This window comes from Hylobates moloch, unplaced genomic scaffold (assembly GCF_009828535.3).
Source record: "Hylobates moloch isolate HMO894 unplaced genomic scaffold, HMol_V3 SCAFFOLD_37, whole genome shotgun sequence".
NCBI lineage: Eukaryota > Metazoa > Chordata > Mammalia > Primates > Hylobatidae > Hylobates > Hylobates moloch.
The window spans coordinates 1,675,212-1,691,003 of NW_026652312.1; the positions used below are offsets into that span (position 1 = coordinate 1,675,212).

Genomic DNA, 15,792 nt, shown 5'->3' on the forward strand with positions numbered 1-15,792 from the left:
CGAAGGCCACACTAGGAACGTTAACCTCTATGTTTATCTGGCATTTACCTGATACTTGTTTTTATCTGACAGTTTCTTGTCTTGGTTTCACTTGGGTTATTTTGAAAGTATAATTGATTTCTTCCAACTTTGATTAGCTTTTTAATGCTTCCTACTAAAGCTAGAATAAGGTTTTTTATTTTAAAAACTCTACTTCAAAAAATAATGCTTTCCAAATACCTCAACACTCACAATGACCTATAATTTAATCCTATTTTACAGATGATGGTACTGCAAATAAATCAAGCAATTAACAAAGCAGAATCCAAATTTGGCTCTCCTCATTACAAAATCATGTCCCTTTCTACACATCTTAGAGTTCATCCTTCTAGATATCAAGTCCTTCTAGATATCCAGATGTCACCTACTTTCTAGATATCAAGTCATGATGGCAGAAAAAAAGTTATTGTAATTTCCCTAGTTTCAGTTACAGATTAATTAAGTATCATATTATAGGGAGAACGTGGACGTGCGGACTACATGCAGTGGCCAATTCCTCAATAAGAAATTAATTCTTTTAAAAGGAGGAAAGAGTTGACAGAAGGCTTGCTCCCTAGAACACAAATGGTTCTGTGTGATCATAATTTCAGAATTGATTTCTATCTAAGATCATAATTTAAGTTGTATCCATATTTTGAGCTGTTGCATTATTTTAATTTCACTGGAAAAATTCACTTCAATTAATATTTAATGAGCCGATTCAAGTTATGTGTGTGGTAAGGATAAGATTGTAATCTAATTATGTTTACCATGAATACATGCTCATTGTTAAAAAATAAAGAAGGAAAACACATAAAACAGTGAGAGTGGAAACCTCTCATAACTGTATCACAAACACATATATGTAATATATATAATATTATATATAATATATTACACATATATATGTAATATATAATATTACAATTTGATGTAAAGCAGCTCTCAATAGTTTGCTCTATCTTCGGAAGACATTTTATTGGTACCTATAGATATGTATTACACACACATATACACAGTACTTTATTTTAAAAATCAAGAATTTTTATACTTAACATGATAAAATTTTTCTGTCTCACTGTATATAAAACTATGTGTACGAATGATACCTCATTGAAGTTTTATTTTGCATTTATCTGATGCTTAGCAATGTTAAGCATTTTTTCATATGCTTGTTGGCCATTGGTATGTATTATTTTGACGAAAGACAATTCATATCCTTTGCCCACTTTTTATAGGGTTATTTGGTTTTTATGTTATGGTCGTTTATTTGGTTTTGTTATGGCTGTTCAGTTGTTTGAGTCCCTTGTAAATTCAAGATATCACACCCCTGCTGGATGCATAGTTTGCAAATATTTTCTCCCATTCTGCAGGTTGTCCGTTCACTTTGTTGATTATTTCTTTTGCTGGGTAGAAGCTTTTTAGTTTAATTAAGTCCCATGAGATATCATCTTACACCAGTCAGAATGGCTATTATTAAAAAGACAAAAAACAACAGATGTTGGTGAGGATGCAGAGAAAAGGGAATGCTTCTACACTGTTGGTAAGAATATAAACTAGTAAAACCCCTATGGAAAACAGTATGGCGATTTCTCAAATAACTAAAAATAGAACTAGGATTTTAACCAGCAATCCCACTACTGGGTATATACCGAAAGGAAAATAAATTATTATATTAAAAAGATACCTGCCCTCGTATTTTTATCACATCACTGTTCACAAAAGCAAAGATATGAAATAAACGTAAATGTCCATCAGTGGATGATTGGATGAAGACAATATGGTGGGTGTGTGTGTATTCAACCATAGCAACATGGATGGAACTGCAGGCCATTATTTTAAGTGAAACAACTCAGAAACAGAAAGTCAAATACCACATGACCTTATTTATAAGTGGGAGCTAAACAACATGGCCATAGAGTGTGGAATGATAGATGGGGAGACTGGGTAAGAGAAGGTGGTAGGGATGAGAAATTACCTACTGGGTACAATGTACACTATTCAGGTGATGGTTACACTAAAAGCCCAGACTTCAACACTACCTAATATATCTATCTAACAATACTGTACTTGTGCCCCTTAAATTTATACAAATGTTTTAAAACTATGTGCACTATATTTTCATAACTGTACAGAAATATGTCAAATTGATTGGTTGTCATTTAATTAACTAATTCATGATTGGTGACCAGTTAGGTTAAATTCAAATTTTCATCACTGAAAAACAGTGAGTATGCTCTACTTATATCTTTGACCATATAAGTGAATATCCCAAGAACAAATAAGTAGAAGTAAAACATCCAGGTTAAATATACACATTTGATTAAGTTAAAGCCTCTCCAACTCTGGGTGACCGTTCATTGCCTATTTCACACACCCTCAACACAGGATAGTTCCAATATATATAATATTATCAATTTGACAGTTTCTTAATATGTTTGCTGGATATTTGTATCTCTTATTATTATTGCATTTCTTGACCTTTGACCATTTTATATTGAGTTGTTTGCCTTTTTCTTATTGATTTCAGGGGCTCTTTCTGGACTATAGACTATGGATATTAACAATTTATCAGTTACATGAAGCAGAAACATTTTCCCAAACTGAGTTTTTAAATGGGTTAACTCTATCTTCTATGACATAAATTGGTTTTGAGTTTTATGTCATCAAATCTACTAACCGTTTCCTTTATGGCTTATGTTCTTTGTGTTATATCCTTTAACAGATTACCTCTGTTTAGGCCTAGACTTTAAAAAGATTCTTCTATATGTTCTTATAGTACATACAGAAAATAGAGAGCTTATGTTATTTTTTCCACATAATTATCTAATTGTTCTCAAATCATTAGTAGATTAATATAACTCCCACCCTCCCCAACAACTAAAAAACTTTCTTTATTCTTAGAGTATAATCATACATATATATTTCTGGATTTCTAGACAGAAAAAAAAGAGCATTAATGTCTCTCATTTTTAGTCTAACCCCGTGACTGCCATTAGGGGAAAAAAAAGTATGTGTGTGCGTGTACTTTTACTCTTTTACTTTAAAATATTTCTGACAAGTCTGCTCTTTGACGAAAAAGATTTATGTTACTTGTATTTGACAAATCTTTTACAAGAATCTTTTTCTCTAATGTTTATTTTGCCATTTCCATGAGTAGCATAAGATAAATTTTGGTTCTACCTGAAAGTGGGGGTAAACAGAATAATAACAAACATTAATGAGCTTGTCTCAGCACTAGTTAAAATTTCCAGTGAAATTTTCTCAATGTATCAATTTTGTGGGATATGAAACAGGAGCAGCAATAGGAACAGATTAATCATTTTGATTTCTATAAAGAATCAATTTTTCCCATATATAATAATTTTAATAAACTTTGGTAGTGGCAATTGATCCAACAAAATTTTGAGGTTCCAATTTTATAAGTTCTCGTATTCTATTCTGCTTTCAATTAAATTTTTGAAACCCCACCAGTAGGAAATCTCCATAGATTAAGATAGCAGTTCTCAAACAGTTTGAGATCAATATACTTATACAATCTTAAAAATTATTAAGGACCCCAAAGAGTTTTTGTATACATGAGTTACACTTGTTCCCACTTACTGTATTTTAAATTAAAACAAAAAGGGGCCAGGCATAGTGGTTCATGTCTGTAATCCCAGCACTTTGGGAGGCCAAGGTGGGTAGATTGCTTGAGCTCAGGAGTTCGAGATTAGCCTTGGCAACGTGGCAAAACCATGTCTCTACCAAAAATACAAAAATTAGCTAGGTGTGGTGGTGTGTGCCTGTGATCCCAGCTACTCAGGAGGATGAAGTGGGAGGATGGCTTGAGCCCAGTAGGCAGAGGTTGCAGTGAGCAAAGATAATGTCACTGCATTCCAGCCTGGGTGACAAAGCAAGACCCTGTCTCAAAAAACACCAAAAAGGTGGGGGGTTAAGATATTTATCAGTTCATTTAAAAAACAATAATAGTAATAAACACCACAATTTTACATTAATAACATATTTTGTGAAAAATAACTACATGGTCCCCCCAAAATTAGGATAGTAACACCGCTTTTATTTCTGCAAATCTCTTTTTCTTTTTTAAAAAGACAGTTGGGTTTTCATATTTTGCTTTGCTGGATTTAAATTAGAAAAATCTGTCTTGAACTAGATATGTAATTTTAAATGTAGAGAGTATTTTGTTAGCCTTTTCAGGTAATTGTGGATATTATTCTTTGAAACCACACTAGTAGTTGGCAAATGATAGTGTCTTAATGGTTATCTATAATGTGGATTTCTAAACCCATATAAATAAACATTTTGTACTCTATTCCATTGAAAATCCGCTGGTCTATCTTGTGCTTGACTGGATCATTTACTCACACTTAATTCTCTAATATTATGCATTGATCATTTGGAAAATATCAGTTCACAGAATTAGGCAGATGACCCAAATGTTGCCGTATTTCATTATACAATATCAAAATATTATTTTCCTCAATATTACCACACACCTCATATGAGATGCCTTTAATTATTGGGAAAATGACAAGCTCTCAATGGCAGATGCAATTTTTCCAAAATTCTCTTTTTAACTTAAAAGTTTGAATTTTAGAACTGGCAACAAAAACTATCCATTGTTTCCCTTAAAGTGACAGACTTACTTTATTCTTCTAAAAAATAAATGTTGGTCAAATAACCAAATGCAAATAATCCTAGTTCATCAGTCGTTTCTTCAAGTAAAAGGATGGCCTATGACAGAAGTGGCCCAGTCGGCTCACAGTCACAACCACACAAGTGCTTTTGTTCCATATGATCATGTGGACTTACATGTGACAGTTAAGAACTTCCTGCATACCCTTCATTTGGTTTTACAGAACACAAAAATATGTCTACTTAAGGGTTGAGATTCAATAAATCTACAACTTTTACTGTTTTATGATAGACATTCTTAGGCAAAATTGTTTTGTTTTGTTTTGAGGGATTTTTTGTGAGTGTGTGCCAGGGATGAAGATGACTACTCAGTACAGCTGATTAATGCCAATGGTTGTACTAATGGTGCAAAGGCAACAAAGTGGAAATGGCAAACTATGTCTTGATATTATTAATATTATGAAAATAATTGTTATTTCATAGATCCCTGTATAGGGTCTCAAGAATGCCTGGCAACCTCACACAACACTTTGAAAATTACCAGACTAGTCTATAAGACTTCTGCTCTAGTGGTACTACTAATTGTATTACTCTCAAAATGCCTGAATGAATGAATTTTCTACTGAATGTCCATCCCTGCAGTGACATGCGGCAAATAATCTTAAAAATAGACATTTTATTGTAGTAGTCTCTGCCACTGACAGTGTTATTGGAAGAACATTCATCTCTGCTTGTTCTTCTTTATTAGAAAGATATGCATCTTCATTGGTTTTGCAATCTATTCATAATGTCAACATTAATAGTGAACATCAGCAAGCTGTCACTACCAACAAAAATGAAGTAAAATTAATAAAGAGAAAAATGTACTACAGGACTAAAATAACACCTCAGTGAAAATTTTAACTGTACAGACTCCAGTGAAAAACCTTTATTCTCTAAGTGAACAGATGAGTTACTGAATGGGCTGAACGACATTTTCTAAAAAAATAAAATGCCAGTTGGGAATCCACATTGTTTTTTATTTTTTCTGCCCTTCCCAGGATACTAGTATTACACTGCTTTTCTTATAATAAGCCACCCGGTCAGGAAAATATTTGTTAAAGTGTATTTATGTAATAGGATGTGGGGAAAGCATTTTAAATACTTTCTGAGACATTTTTCATGGCATCTCTCATTTCTACAATTCTCCATCTCCTGGTACTAGGATGTGAGTCTGACCCTCTCTCTCCTTAAGTTATTATTGCCTTCCTTCATTTAAAATGACAACGAAATTTTTCATAAAAAACTTGAAGGTATACACCTTTTTTGATAGGCTCCATAATGCATCAAATCCAAGCAATTTAGGTAATTAAATTTCTGTTTCTGTTTCCAGGGTTATGCTCTTTCACATTCCCCAACCCCTAGAAAAAGGTGAAAGGAGAAAAACAGAGCAATAGGGCAGAAACATCAACTGCAAGAGGAGGAAAAGCAAGCATAGCTGGAGAATGGGAAGCACCCTCTCTAATACTTTCTAGTAACTGTGCTAATATCATAAATGTCCCCTGGGATCATGAAGTATGTGAATGGAGGAGGATTTTTACTTTGGGAATAAGTTGAGAAGGTTGTGTTTTGTGTAAAACGATGTGGAGAAAGACTTTTATTATATAGCAAGATTATCATGTCCTTTTCCTGATTTGTTATTTTTACCAAGTAGCAAATGGGCCTTCTTGATTTAATTGTGGGTTTTAACTTGGGAGTGAAGTTTATGTGTTTATGTGTTTCTATATATTTATCACCTTTGTCATCTATTAGATCTGTATCTTGTGAACTTTAAAAGGAGGTGGCCCCATTTATATCTTTGAATCTGCATTTGACTCCATTTGAGAATGAATGAAAAGAAACTCTGGATATTTATGTAATGCATGCATTGCCCAGGTGAGAAAAAAGGACCAACTATTATAACTTCTTTTCTTCAACTGCGAAAACTGACCCTGCTCCATGTTTAGCACCAGGATGCCATAATTATAACCTCCTTGTGCCTCAATGATAAGATAGAAAACAGCCCAATACTCTCTTTCCTATGGCTTTAGTCTCCTAAGATATAATAATTTGCTTAAATTTAGATGGCTATCAATTAAATAAGATTTTTCATCAAGTTAAACTTTAATATATAGGGCTCTGTGTTTCTACTCTTACTTTCCATGAAGCAATATCTTTCCTCAAGGAATATAATCTTGAAGCAGTTATACTTGTATCTTCAACTTAAAGCTGGGGTCTGTAAATATCTATCAACAAAAAAGGGAGCCATTTTCTTTTGATTTATAGAATGCAACAATTCTTGGCAGTCCCATTAATGCATAACCACTAATTCCAATTTAAGGAATGCCTGCATAATGGTAGCTTTAAAAATATTTGCAGATCATGATAGTCACTTCTTTAAAATATAAACAATATATAATTGCTTTTACTAGAGAGATGGTCCCAGCATATGTCCATCGTTTGATTGGAAGACTCATAAACCATAAATATTACTTATAAGAAAGACACAATGACAGTTGGGCTTACCACTAAAATGGTGGTTCTCTTTCAAGATTTTTGGTTCCTCTGTAACATGAAGACAATGGGAAAGAGGTTTGTATTAACCATTAACAGTAAATACATCCTTAGCATCTACAATGGGCTCAGACCTACACTGGTTCTTCAGGACACACAATGGAAGTGTTAAGCATAATGCCATTCTTAAAGAAATTGTAACCCAGTGAGGAACGAGACTACTATCATTCAGTGAGTACTTTCTGTATCCCAGGCACTTTGCCAGGCACATGATTATTTTAAGAGTCAGAAATTCTAGGTACAAATCCAGACTCTTTCTATAAATAACTGTGTCACCTTTGACTAAATCACCTGGTCTTTCTGGAATTAATTCCTCTGTATGTCAAAAGCATTCAGTAAATAATCAGTAAATCTCTCGGCCTTGATGAGTCTATAATTTCACATTGTGACTAAAATAATTTGGAAGTTCTAAAAACTCTGGTAGTAAGGATTAGAATGCTCCAGAAAAGGTTCACAGTGCATAAGAATGTGAGTTTGGCTGAAGGATGTATCTAAACTCTTGAACAGTCAGAGGAAAGTTCTAAGATATTCAGATTATGAAGTACACAAGGACTTTCAAGTGGCTCTGGAGGTTCATAAAGTTTCTTCTTAGATTGAAAACTCCCTGGTGGCTGTGTTTTATCCCTCAGCACTGCGTCTAGCACATTTGAGTTATTGAAAATATTTGTGGGCTTGGCGTGATGGCTCATGCCTTTAATCCCAGCACTTTGGGAGGCTGAGGCAGGAGGATCACTTGAGGCCAGGAGATCCGGAGCAGGCTGGGCAACATAGTGAGACTTCATCTCTACAAAACATTTTCAAAATTAATCAGGTGTGATGTTGCACGCCTATAGGCCCAGCTACTCAGGAGGCTGATGTGGGAGGATTGCTTGATCCCAGGAGGTTAAAGTTACAGTGAGGCAAGATCATCCCACTGCACTCCAGTCTGGGTGACAGAGAGTGACCCTGTCTCAAAAAACACATTTTTTTAAATAAAAAAAGAATTATTTTATTTTTATATATATAGTGAAAGAAAGGAACTCTCTGCAGTGGTCGGTATATATATATATATACACACACATATATGTGTGTGTATATACATATATATGTGTGTATATATATATGTGTATATATATATATATAGGCTCACTGAAACCTCCACCTCCCGAGTTCAAGCAATTCTCCTGCCTCAGCCTCCCGAGTAGCTGAGATTACAAGCATGTGCCACCACACTTGCCTAATTTTTGTATTTGGAATATATTAATTATTTAAATACAAGCTTTGTATTTAATATTTTGTATTTTTAATGTATTACTTAAATATAAGCTTTGATTCTGAATACATCTTATGTCTTTATATGAATTATATACAACTGACACATTTACTCACAAATGAAAAAATGCTGCCTGCTAAACTTTATCTGTTTTTAATATACAATTTTAATTATATAATTAGGTTACCTCTGATTCAGTTTTACACATAGGTAGTAATAATACTGACTTCAAAAATATAGACTATCGACTGGATATCAAATTCTAATATAAATTTTGATATATATATAAATATGATATATGATATGATATATATATATATATATATACCAAAGAGTTATCCCAAGAGTACAAAATGTTAAGGGAGAACTTTACAACCTAGGCAGAGTTTATAGTTGTTATATTTGACAAAAGAATAACAAATGATTTCCCAGTGAGGATAATAAGAGCGAAGATTAGGCATCTGTCTTGTAATCCAGAGTCAAACCTTAAGCGTCTCTTCCAGAAAAATGTTGATGCTGTCTGCATGGTGACGCCCCTTCTGCCTGCACCTGCCTCACTAACTCCTCCCTGAACTCCACTTCTTGCACATGTCCCTTCCTGTGCCTCATTCTGGTGTGAAACTCTGGAATTCCCTTTAAATCGGAGCTGTACCATTCCCACATTCATTGGATAACTCTGATCTCAGCTTTCTCCCCAGAGCTAACAAAAAGTCCAAGTGTACTGCCTCCCCTGAAATAACCCTCCAGCCAGGAGCAAGCATGCCCACTGCTCCAGGTGACCTGCTCACCTTCCTGGCTCAGGTCTCAGTCCTGGAATAATGTGACAAGTCCTCTTGTGTGATTATGTATGTGCCCCACATTCAAAAATAACATTCCTTGGACCCTATCTCACATCCTTCATTGACCACCTTCCACATGCTAGGTACATTTCTGGGCACCTTACCAATTGAAGAGTCACAAGTCATGACCATAATTCTTTTTTCTACTCCCACATTTACACAAAATACAAGGATCTCCCAGCTTCATCAATCACAATGATCCTGCACTTTCTGGATTCATGTACCACACATATTCAGGGGCATACAGCATTCCATCTTCAAATCTGTTGTGAATTTGTCTTTTTGTTCTCCTAGTATCTTTGCAATATGTTGGGAGATGATGAGTCTGATTTTTATTTCCTAACAGAGCCTGGCATAAGGCCAGGCACAGGGAATACACTGTAAAGTTCTTGCTAATTATGGAGAGCACAATGTGTTCAGCCAATGTAACAGAAGCATACCTGAGAAGTCCCAACTATTCATCTTTAGTCCCAAGACTTTCATCTTTATCTCAATGAGGAAACATAAAATAAACAGCCAAGTACCATGTTCCTGTTTACTAGTGAAAGAAAATGAGTTAAAGCATATGAAATATCACTGCAAAAGGAAATAGTCTTCAATTTTTACCACTGGTTTTATAACAATATAGAAATCCAAAGTGAAAATGGACAGAAAATGAAAAATGAACAAGTACATTTAATACAGGTGTATGTGAGTATGTTTCCTAAGACACTTGAAGCTGTGACGATCAAAAACCAAAAACAGTAACTATTCAATATTTGTGTGAAGAAAAATCAACTCTAAGAAGTGAAAATCTCTACAAAACTACAAAATGATAGCACATTAACTATAGGAAATATCCCCTTTATTTCAACAGATGATATTACAGAGTACATCATGATATATGCAGCTCATCGCAGTTTATAAGAGTAAATCCTGAATTATTCCAAAGTTAAATTTGTAAAAAGCAAACCAATCTCAATGAACTTGATATCCAGTCGATAGTCTATATTTGAAATCAGTATTATTACTACGAAAGCATAAAACTGAACCAAAGGTAACCTAATTATATCATTAAAATTGTGTATTAAAAACAGGATAAAGTTTAACAGACATTTTTTCATGTGAGTAAATGTGTTAGTTGCATGTAGTTCATATAAAGACATAAGATGTACTGAGAATCAAAGCTTGTATTTATTGAGCACTTTCCATATATAAAGTATGTTATTAAATGTTTTTATAGAGACAATATCATGTGATTCAAATTTCACAAACAAAGTAACTAAGGCCAAGAGAAATTAACTAGCCTGTCCAATATCAGATAGCAACAATAAGTAGCAGAGTTAGAATTCCTAACACAGGAATAACAAAGAAATAAACAAACTGTATATTGAATGTATGTCATCAATATGAAGAAGTTATTTTAAAACTAAACATAATACTGGAATGTATTCACTATGAAGTGGCATGGATTATCTTGACTATAAACCTCTACTGTCAACAAAATTAACTAGAAATTATTACTCTTGCACCATGTAGGTTTCAATTTGTTTTTTTAATCAGAAAATATTGGAATGAGGTTGTACATGATGAGAAAAATAAACCAGAGAAAACATTCGTGTTCTGTGAGAAGCCTAAGGGTTGAGTTCCTTTACATAGAAAATAAGTGGTTGAGTTATTGCTGTCAAATATATGAAGTTCTGCCATGCTAAGGAAGCATAGACTTTTTGTCTCTTTCTCAGAGGGTTGCCTAAATGAAAGGATGTTTAAATTACAGAGAATAAAATTCAGACAGACATAGGCAAAACTCCTTGACAAGAAGAGTTATTTTGTGATAAAGATTATCAAGAGAGGTCTTGGAATCTTTCTTTCTAGAAAGCATCCCCCAAATACTGATAATTTATTGCCTTTACTACTTAGCATGACATCTATCCTGGGGCTTTGAAGTCCTAATATATTATAGTTGGATTTCATTTCACTTATGCTTCTAGCAGTACAAGGAAGCCTCCCCTAAACTTTCATTTTTCCAAAGTTATTAGATTTTAACAGTTTCCAAAAAAAAACTTGTTCTTAATTCACTTAGAAATCATAAGTATCTTAATGAAGCAGATAGGATAAGATTCAGGAGACTTATTTATAAGTTGGACTCTATTTCTTTGAACGACATATAACTCCAAGTCTGTTATCACTAGAATAAAGAGAAAGGAAAAGCAGAGTGTATTTTGTTTCCACAAACAAGGTAGAGTTCATTCCATGGACATAGATTGAACCTGGCAGCAGAAACAAACCCTAAAGTATATGATGCCACCTGAAATTATTACCTGAAAATAGAAACAATAGTTGAGTTGGAGATTACAGGAAGATCACAGCTTTCCTAAAGGGCCCGGTATACTCGAAGCTCTGATTTCACTCTCTAAGCCTGCTACCATCTTGTGTTTGAAAATAATCACCTCATTTACTGTGTGTAGATGCCTATTTTTGTCCATTGGACAAATGAATTGAGAAAAATATAAATTTTTAGAAAATGACAATCTGCTATAATTTTTTTTATGTAGCATTTTTTTTTTTTATCCAGTGAAAAAACTGGCCAAGGCAATTAGGACAATCAGAAGATGAGCAAATTAAATTTCAGATTTTTCTACACCCTGGCTTTCAGAGTAAAAACTATTCATGTAACCAAAGACATAGCTACAGAAAGGCCTCATTCCTCCTCACAACTAGCAACTCTGACTCAGCCTGAGGAGCCAAAGAGGGAAATGGTGACCCTGAGGCCAGACCAATCCATGATTTTTTTATATCATTCACAATGAAGAGGTAGGAAGTCAAAGCCAACAGATTATTGTTTGGAAAATAGTTTCAGTGCCAAGTAAGAGACAAACTTTAAAGGTTCTGAGTAATAACTCTAGCATCAGTAGCCTCTTTTATATAGGACAATCCACAACACAACAAACCTTACATCCCTGTAAGAATAAAAACTCTTTGTTGCTGAAGACATTTCTAGAGAAATGTTCACTCTGAACAAATTGCTTCCAACCAAACAGAAAGGAAAAATCCAAATGCAATCAGACAAATATATTTTCTCATCCCAAAATGATTTTGTGAGTATGGAAATCTTATTTGCTTTTCCCATTGCATATTTTTGCTGACATTTGCTCTGATGAAGCTAAGGAGGTAGGGGGTTAAGATCTTTTTCCTGCCTTATTGTTTACCTTTCAGTCTGAGATTATGTAGATCTTCAATTCACCTAAATCAAAACTCATGCTGCTTACTATGAGCTGTGTGCTTTGCCTCCTGATGATCTCTCTAGCTTTTGTTGGTTTATTTGTTTTTGCCCACCCTTTTGCTCCCTCTCTCTGTTGCAAAGATACTTTTCTCCTGAGAGTAATCACACCAAGGTTTTTCTCATTCAGGCCCTTTGTATTTAGTTCCCTCTACCAGGGATGCTCTTTCCCCAACTCTTCATATGTCCAGCTGGTTCTCATCTTCCTAGTCTCAGCTCAGGTCTTACCTCTTTAAATAAGAGCCCTGCATCACTCAGCCTACCTAACATATTGTCTTCATCTAGTTCCTCCATCATGCTCCCTACTGATTTCCTTTAAAGTGCATTTCTCAAGCTATAATCTTTTTTTTCTGCTTTTTTTTTTCTATTTGTTTATTATCATTCACCAGTTCTAACATAGGCTCCATGAGGGCACACCTTTCTAGTCTTCTTAATGTCTGTCCCCTCAGAGCTTAGGACAATATTTCATGCAGAGAAAATGATAGCTAGATTCTGGTAAGCCTATGTAAAGCCTATGTGCATCTCAACTCACAGCCAAATATTGTGCCAATTATGCACAGGTACATACAGCACACATCCTCACTTTTCTTTGTTTGTTAGCACTCTAACCTTCCCAGTGAAAAGAACAGCAAAACAAAAGTGTAAAAAACCTGTGATAACAGGATTCACAAAAATTGTTGCTTAGACACCTCAAAGGAGTTTAATGTCCTTCAGTGCTTTAGATCTTTCTCTTTTAGGGGACATTCACTACAAGAAAAGAAAAATAAAAGAAAATGCTTTGTCCTTCAGCTGTGCCACCATGAATTTGAATTTGGGAGAATAAGCATGTTCATTTCCCCTCAATTTCTTCCACAGAGTTTAAAGTCAGATTCAGATCCAAATCCTTTCAAATTCAAGGTGCTTTTTCATCACAGGTAATTATAAACATTTCAGAGCAAGTTGAAATCCTTTAAACTCTATCAGATTTCTAAAATAAATAAAAAGCTACCTGTTTTGCCTAAACTGGCTCAAATCAAATAGAAATCGTCTTCATTTTTTATTGATTTATTATTTGCAAATTTGCCTACTCTCTAAAATTTATTTGTAACCTCAAAATAAATACTTGCAGCACTTTTGCAGTCATTCATGGACATTTCCAGAGCAGTGAAAAATTGAGTTACCCAGCTCACATCTCCAGCTGAGATCGAACAAGGCAATACTCTGCCTTCTTGTGTCAGCTCTCATACTGTAAACAAGTGTCCTTTTGGCAATCTATTTAATTTCCATTTTTATTTTGCATCTTTGCACTTTTTGTTAGTAATTTCACTGTTTAAAGTGGTTCCCAAGCACAGATAGGAATTGCTGTCTGGCATTTTAAAGCACAAGAAGGCTGTGATGTGCTTTACTGAGAAAATAGGTGTGTTAGATTAGCTCCCTTCAGGCTTGACTTATAGTACTGTTGGCCATGAATTCAGTGTTAATGGATCTATATATATTAAGAAAGATGTCTGTAAACAATATATATGAAATAAGATGTTTGTAAACATAAACAATGTTATGTATTGATCAGTTGATGAAAATGTAATGAGAGGCTCACAGGAACGTAATTCAATTTCCCCTAAGAGCAATGGTTCAGTATTTGCTAATTCAGTGTTAGAGAATAATTTTTAGAACATAACTACTGTAAATAATGAAAATCAACTATAGATTCTTTTCAGGGGAAAAGTGGTAAACTTTTCTGAATGGCTATATGAGATTTGTAATCTTATCAGTAACTCTATCATCAGAAAGCATAAAATCAATCTGCCTGAATTTCATCAAAAAATATTACTTGGTGAACTGTACTTTCTCCCAACCATAAACATATTATTCACATGGTTATTGTTTCAGTGTGCTTTTATTTTCCGAGGCAACAAATCATCTCCATTATCAACAAGGTAACAGATAAGAAAAGTTGACAATAAACAATAAAATCCTGAAATCGCCAGGGCTCTGTTTCTTATGTCAATTACTTAATAGTTTTTTTCCACTGAATATCTATCTGTTCATTACTAGTGTATTGCTAAAACATAGGTGAAGCCTTAACCTGACTGCCTTTTTAGAGAAGAAATTCTAGATATGAAAGTTATCATGACCTTCACATTTAAAATTCAAAACCATATGCTGAAGATAAAAAGATACAAAACAATCAACTATGCTGCCAACACAAGACTACCAAAAGAGTAAGATGGCAAAGATAAAATTGTGAATATAAGGTTTTACAGACTCTTGTAAAGAGAAAAGAAAAGCAACTTATAATTAAATACGAGAGGACTACAAAGACGAAATAAGAATTGGTAATGTGGAACACACAAACCAAATAACTTATTATTTATGCCATTGCTTAAGTTGTTCTGCTCATCTCTTTCCCTTATTCTAACGTTCAGTTATTACTTTTTGTATCATTTTCATCAACACTTAGAAACATGCATCTTTTCTTCCAATGATTCTCTATGGTTTTCAAAATTCCATGAAAGCTGTGTTTTCTAATAGCCATACAATGAGGAAGAGGGGATAAAGCAAATATGAGGGTAAGCATTATTTAGATAGAACCACTCAAGGCAATCTCAGAAATAGATAGATGTTCTACACAGCCAAACAGATGAATGTTATGTAATCTATTTTAACTGCATTAGTAAAAATGTTTAAAGCTATAATATCAGAAAAAAAAGATGTATGATCTTTTTTGTCTATGTTACACTAAATACAAGAAGGGCAAAATCAACTAACCAGCTATCTAGAAAGAACTAAAAGAAATGGAGAGAGGCAAGTCCTCTACGTATTCATCCCTGATAATTTTTCAGGTCTTCATGGGGGAATCTGTTTTCAAACTGAGTCCTAAACAGCAAGGACTTTAAAAGTTCCCGTTTAGATACATCACTGTGTATTTTTAGGAGACTAATGATAAAGATCCTGAAATCTGCCAAAAAGCAAACAATAAATGCAGAAAAAACAAGAATTAGGCATCTCAAACAACATCTGATGATAGAAAATAAGGTGGTCATTCCTTCCAAGTTCTAAGGAAATGTAATTTTCATCCTAGAAATCTGTATCCATCAAAGCCTTCAATCATATATGAGAGGAGAATTAAAACCATTGCAAACATGCAAAAACTCAGATAATTTACCTCCAAAATACCTGTTCTTAAAAAGTCACTTAAGGAGGTGCTCTAGAGA

The 15,792-nt window shown here is 34.0% G+C and overlaps 1 protein-coding gene across 6 annotated transcripts in view; it reads right to left on the minus strand.

Annotated features, from left to right (window-relative positions):
* Nucleotides 1-15,792, minus strand: part of LOC116463465 (glutamate receptor 2) — a 133,807-nt gene that overhangs the window by 98,035 nt on the left and 19,980 nt on the right. The gene's annotated exons all lie outside the window — the stretch shown is intronic.